Below are 6,608 nucleotides of genomic sequence, written 5' to 3'. Positions count from 1 at the left end.
GCCCAAAAGTTGTTTCATGAGGAACTTTCAATTAGCGTAAGCGAAGCAAATAAAGAAAGTCATACAACTATGATTTTAATTGTTCATTAATTTAAATAAAAACTTTCGAATAATTCTGTAACTATTTTATAACTTTTTGAAGTTTGTAACTAAAATATAAACTTATTAATAATTGAGTAACCTTAAGTGCAATTCATCCAAAAACAAAACCATTTTTAAGCAAAAATAAGAAAATGAATTGAATATTCTTATTTTTCTTGAAATACTCCATTGTTACAGTTTTTTTAGAAAATATAAAAAACAATTTTTTATTTTGAAAATTTATTATAAACAATTATTTTTTTCTACTTTACACAATCTAATCATCCAAAAATTACAAAAAATACTTCATTTATAAATTTTAATTATCCAAAAAAATTACAGATACATCATTTCCTTTCATAAACTTCGTTCTCTCTTTCCTTCATTTTTTCTCCGAACATAGTGTAAATTGAATACTATCAAACCCTAACACCCTTCTATCAGTTTCATTTTCAGCTGATTATTAATCTATCTGTGGATTCGTTTGATTAAATTTCTCCACTTCCATTCATCAAATGATTAATGGAGAGGGGACTCGCGAGAACAACCTCGCCCAAGTCGCCTCTTCCGATCCTCTTGATTTATCCCATTCGAGATCGGACGGCGCCTCCACGGCTTCGTCGCCGCACTACTCATCTTGTGGAGAATCCCAACTCGATCGTTATTGCAGCGCCAACTCCGCCCTCGGAACGCCCAGTTCAATAGCTACATTCAATGACTGTTTGGGAGACTCTGAGTTCGGGTCAGCGAAGTGTTTTAGTGGTTTTGCATTAGGTGATGATTTTGAGAATTTCAGTTTGGACGGGAACCTAAAAGTTCCACCTAATCGGAGAATTGAGTTTCGGAAGGACAGAACCGAAGAAGGAAGGAGCTTTCTTAATGTTAAAAGTGTTGAAGAAGGTAGCTCTTCATGTTTGGATATGGATTTAAAGGAGGAAGATGGGAATTCATCAAGATATGAGCATTCAGAAGGGGAAGATTCGATGTCTAACTATGGGACGAATGAAGACGAGTTTAGCAATAATCCTTATTACAGGAAGAAAGAAGATGATGAGAATAAGAATATGATCGAGAATCCTTTGGGGATTAATTCGTCTGTGGCGTTTGGTGCTAATGATTGGGATGATTTTGAGCTAGAAGCGGGCATGGGTGATCTGGCAGCTTTCATGCTAGATGCCTCCGTCGCAGGGAAAAGTTTTCAAGGTTCGGATGAATTGCAAGAGAAGTTTAATACTTTCGGTGCAATGCCTATTGGTTTTCCGAGTTCAGGTGAATCCGAATTTGTAGAAGTAAAAGACATTCCTGTGGCTGAAGATACAGTAGAAGAGGCAAAATGTTATTCGGTCAATGCAGTCAGTTCTTCAAGGATTTGTGAGGGAGAGAAATATGTGAAAGATATTGCTGTTGCTAAAAATCAACTTCATGATGCTGATGATGACATGGGGTATCTAGAAACTTGTTCTGTTACTGATGTCTTTGCAATGGACCCGGATCCCCCTGTAGAAAAAGCTCCCGTCGAGGTAGGATTGAATGTTGTAGATTCTGACAAGGTAAGGCAGCATCAATCTTCTGAAGGCAGGGAATTCATTGTCGTTGATGAGAGTAAATTATCTGAAAGACTGGAAATCGATAAGTATGAAGCAGAATTGGATGCCCTTGATGATTGTGTCCATCCAGTCTACTATCCTCAAAAAACAAATGCAGAGCTTTACAACGATTGCAAACCAGATTCACCCGCATCTACAAGTGAAAGTAAAGTGAGCACTACATTCAAGAGTCTTCCTATGCCACCAGATGAATTTGAAGAACATCCTGGAGTGGTTGAGGTCAGTCACTTGTAAATTTTCTTCTTTAGCCTCTAGTATCCTTATCAGTTTGGATTATTTACGATTTATTATATGCATATGGATTTCAACTGTTGGCTGCATGCGTTTATACATTGCTAGTGAACTGAACAAATACTAACTTAGCCTAAAATCATTTTGGTCTGGCTGGAGAAGCTTGTTGCTTTTCTGTATCTTATTGAACTACTGGTTGGCTGGATACTTTGGTCAAGAAACAAGATGATGCCTGAACTTGGTTGGGGGAGTAATTTGCGAGGAACTGCTGAAAGGTTCAAAGATGAGCTGCAGCAGTAACTAACTCTCATTTATACCACAGTTTTCCATTGTCTAATATTTTGTGTTATATTCACCTTTATTAAGTGTACTGACTTACTACAGAGTTGTCATTTGTGTGGTGGAGTTACAAATAAGTTCCTTAAGGCTTTGCTTGGTAGGAAGGGTGGGAAGTTAATCCAATGATTAGGATCCATAACCGCTTTCCTACTTTGTAGCTTAACCATTAGATCAATAAAACTTCCATCTTTTCTTCCAACCAAAGCCTAGCCATTGTGTCTCCATCTTTTCTTCCATAGTTTTAATCCCTAGCCATTGTGTGAGTCCTGTATGTGATGGTTTATTTTCAAAATCAATACATCACCCTTTTGAGTTTGTGTCTTGTGATGATCAACTGTTTTATGTATTTAAGCAGTTACGAACCTTTGGAGCTCCAGCTCACTTAAATTACACTTTAAGCTGCTCATATTTTTCTTTGTTCATCCACTTCATCTTGCAGATGAAGAATGTTGAGCTTAATGAATTTTATGACGAGGTAGTCCATGACATGGAAGAAATTTTGCTTGAGTCTGTTGACTCTCCTGGAGCCATGTTTTCTCAGGGTAATAGGATTATCCAACCACGGTTACCGCTTCCTCTACAAGATGGAGAGTCAAATCCTTCTACTTCAGATGCAGACGATGCTTACCTGCGCTCTGCACGTATACTGAGAATAGATGGTGTTGAAGTGGTGGGCGCAAAGCAGAAGAAAGGAAATGTCTCACTTAGTGAAAGGTTGGTTGGGGTAAAGGAATACACTGTGTATAAGATAAGAGTGTGGTGTGGCGATGACCAGTGGGAGGTCGAACGCAGATACCGTGATTTCTGTACTCTCTATCGTCGCTTGAAATCAATATTTTCTGAACAAGGTTGGAATCTTCCTCCTCCCTGGTCATCCGTAGAAACAGAATCTAGAAAGTTATTTGGGAATGTGTCTCCCAATGTTATTGCTGAAAGAAGTGTTCTTATTCAAGAATGCCTACGTTCTATTATATGTTCTAGGTTCTCTTCTAACCCTCCCAGTGCATTGATTTGGTTTTTGTCGCCTCAAGATGCATTTCGTGGCATCCCTCCATCAAATACCCATTTGTCTCAGAGTACATATTTTTCAAGAGGGCAAGGCACAGAAAATATTTCTCCTTTAGGGAAGACTATATCGCTTATTGTTGAAATTCGAGCACCAAAATCAATGAAACAGCTGTTAGAAACTCAACATTACACTTGTGCTGGATGCCACAAACATTTTGATGAAGGAATGACTCTACTGCGAGATTTTGTCCAATCTTTTGGATGGGGAAAGCCTAGACTTTGTGAATACACTGGCCAGTTGTTTTGTTCTTCCTGTCACACAAATGAGATGGCAGTCTTACCAGCAAGAGTGTTGCATCATTGGGATTTTATTCGATATCCAGTTTCTCAATTGGCTAAATCATATCTGGATTCTATACATGACCAGGTAATGACTTGGAACATGTTAGAATAGAGGTATAGGTGAATTGTATGTTAAAGGTAACCCGGACTTGGTATTTTTTTATGTATGCCCTTACAGTATGGAAATTAGTGGTATTCTGGTATATGACTTTACTCCTCCTTACAGAAACAATTGACTTACTCCCTCTTAATACTTTCACAAGATTTAAAGATAAGGATCACCAAATGAGCAACTTAGATGTTCATTATATTCCAATAGAAATCTGTTGTACAGTGCATGTTTATATATATATTAAGATTTATGTATGCACTTAATGAAAATTTCTTCAAGTAACATTTGAATCTCACAGATGTTTACTTAAAGGTTAAGCCATGTTTTTTAAATGCCTTTTTCCCTTTTGCAGCCCATGCTTTGTGTCAGTGCTGTAAATCCTTTCCTATTTTCAAAGGTTCCAGCTCTGAACCATGTTATGGGCATCAGGAAAAAAATAGGAAAGATGCTTCCGTATGTTCACTGTCCATTTCGTATGTCAATAAACAAAGGACTTGGGTCTCGAAGATATCTTCTTGAAAGCAATGATTTTTTGCACTTAGAGATCTCATTGATCTTTCCAAAGGAGCTTTTGCAGGTTAGCTTCTGATCACAGGCATTTGAATTTAGTGGCAGATCCTTTATCACATTTTCAGCTTTAAATATATTAGTGGTTAAGTTGTTTTCTAAGGGCTTTGTTGCTTATGTCGTTATTTTGCATTATAAATCTTGGGTTCAGAATGGAAGATAAGCAAACTGCTGCCAGAGCTGTTTATGAGCATTTTATTAATTTTCCTTTAAAATTAATGTTCTTTCTCTCTCTCTCTCTCTCTCTGACATATGATTGTGATGGTAGTTGGGTTAGCCAGTTGGTGCTTATTGGAAATAATTTATAAAGCTTAAAACCTTGCTAGGCTGGACTTTTTAACAATCTAATCATGAAAAAGTCACGATCATCTAAAAAATTAATACATCCAATAATCTCTCCTTTTTAGAAAGGCAGGCAGAATGCCACTCTTCGGGAGACTGTGACCTGCAAATCCATCAAACATGCACAGACTACAAATGACACAAATTCGAAATTTTTGATTGTTAAGGTTTTCAAAGTAATCCATGTCTGTCTATCTGAGAATGAGTGCAAGGTCATTAGATAATATGTTTTCTGTATTACCTGGGAAATAAGATAAGACTTCCACTTTGGATCTTTTGTTCCTTTTTTTAAATATATTTGCATTCGGTTTTATTTTATTGTTACATTGCAACATAGGTTTTGAATTTAATTCTTTTTCCAGTATTCCCTTTCATTCTTTCAGCTTTCTCCTCCCATGTTGATTTGACTTTGAAGTAAATGTGTCAATTTCATGTCAGCTCTTCCTGTTATGGTGGAAACTGTATCAAAGAAAATCCAGGAGCATATCATAGAGCAATGCCTCATATGTTGTGATGTGGGAGTCCCCTGTAGCGCTCGCCACTCTTGTATTGACCCATCATCTCTCATATTTCCTTTTCAGGTCAGTATACATGTCATTGGTTATTGCTGTTTACTGTCTAGCTAATCAGTTGCTCCTAGATGAATTTTTCCTTCAACCTTTTTCTTATAACCCTTGGCATTGATCATTTCATGAGCACCTACTACATGATGCTCTTTATAGTTTCTTTTGGTTGTTAATAATGCCTTAAATTTTGATAACGAGCATTACTTATTATATACGAGCTCGCTGGTAATTCTTGCAAAGAAAAAATGTAAGCATATTTTGCTATACATGTATAAGCATATTTTGCTATACATGTATATATTGCTTGAGAAAGGTGAAAATTGTGTATCGTTGGTCCTTTTTCGTTGCTACGATCTGACAGTAATAAATATTTAACAGGAAGGTGAGATTGAAAAGTGTATATCCTGTGGATCAGTTTTCCATAAGCATTGCTTTAAAGCGATTGCAAACTGTCCTTGTGGGGCAGTACTTAGAGCAGACGAGGCTATGAGACGTTCAAATAGTCTAATCGGTGGTTTGAGTTTTGGGGCAAATGGAGCATTGGACTTGTTAGGGAAGAGGTCAAGCTCAGAGTTGTTGCCTGGGGGTTTCTTATCTAGACTATTTTCAAAGACAAAGCAAGAAGAGATGGAGCACAAGGACAATGAAAATACCATTTTAATGGGTTCAATGCCAAGCAATTATTTGTGATCACATATGTTGTATGCTATGTACATAATTTGATTTCATGACTGGGACTTCATTTGTTTGACCTTGGTTTCTATCATCTAGACAATCAGAACTAATTGATATCAATATAAGGTGAGATCCGTAATGCCTTTTCTCTGACACTTTGTGCTTCTGTTATCAATAGATGTACTATCTTCCAATTTATGTCGTTAATTACCATTTACTTGATCTCCTTTCAGTTGTATTAAATGGAAGCCTCTATTGTTGCAGCAGTTGCTGACTAGCCAATCCCCTGTAATGAAACATACACAAATAAAGCTGTCTCAATTGCCATCATAGATTTACCAGCTGGCTGAAACTTGCCAAAGGTGATATTTTTAAAGTTGTAAATTTTGTTTAGCAACAAGGAAGTGTGAAGGTATCAATTTGGTTATAATTGGATCAAAGGGAGCAAAGTAAATTTCATTTTTTTCCCTTAATGGAATTGAATAATGTGCATATAGGGAGCAGGGTAAAAACTGAGAGGGACAACAGCTGTGCTCTGAAACAGACATTTTTGCCTGAGTCCTTGAAGCAGGCAGGACTGTACCCAACATAGCATTGGCTGTTCCTCACATGGTCTGTGCTCTGAAACTGAAAGCTGCCTCCTCTATAAAGTCTTTTAAAGAAATTACAGTCCAAATAAAAACATTGTAGACTTAAACTCCATTAATATGAGATAGGATAATAATCCTCTTTGCTCTG

General features: G+C 36.9%; 1 non-coding gene across 1 annotated transcript; it reads left to right on the top strand.

The window, feature by feature from the left end:
* Positions 1-414: 414 nt before the first annotated feature.
* LOC107939282 (uncharacterized) lies at positions 415-6,608 on the top strand. Its single transcript, XR_005906565.1, has 6 exons — positions 415-1,907; positions 2,698-3,693; positions 4,073-4,297; positions 5,068-5,210; positions 5,574-5,996; positions 6,104-6,608. It is a non-coding gene; the product is annotated as an uncharacterized protein (transcript).

Source organism: Gossypium hirsutum, chromosome A12 (assembly GCF_007990345.1).
Source record: "Gossypium hirsutum isolate 1008001.06 chromosome A12, Gossypium_hirsutum_v2.1, whole genome shotgun sequence".
In the NCBI taxonomy this organism is placed as follows: domain Eukaryota; kingdom Viridiplantae; phylum Streptophyta; class Magnoliopsida; order Malvales; family Malvaceae; genus Gossypium; species Gossypium hirsutum.
The sequence above is the reverse complement of the archived record's forward strand: the minus strand, read 5'-3'. Positions and strand labels throughout refer to the sequence as shown.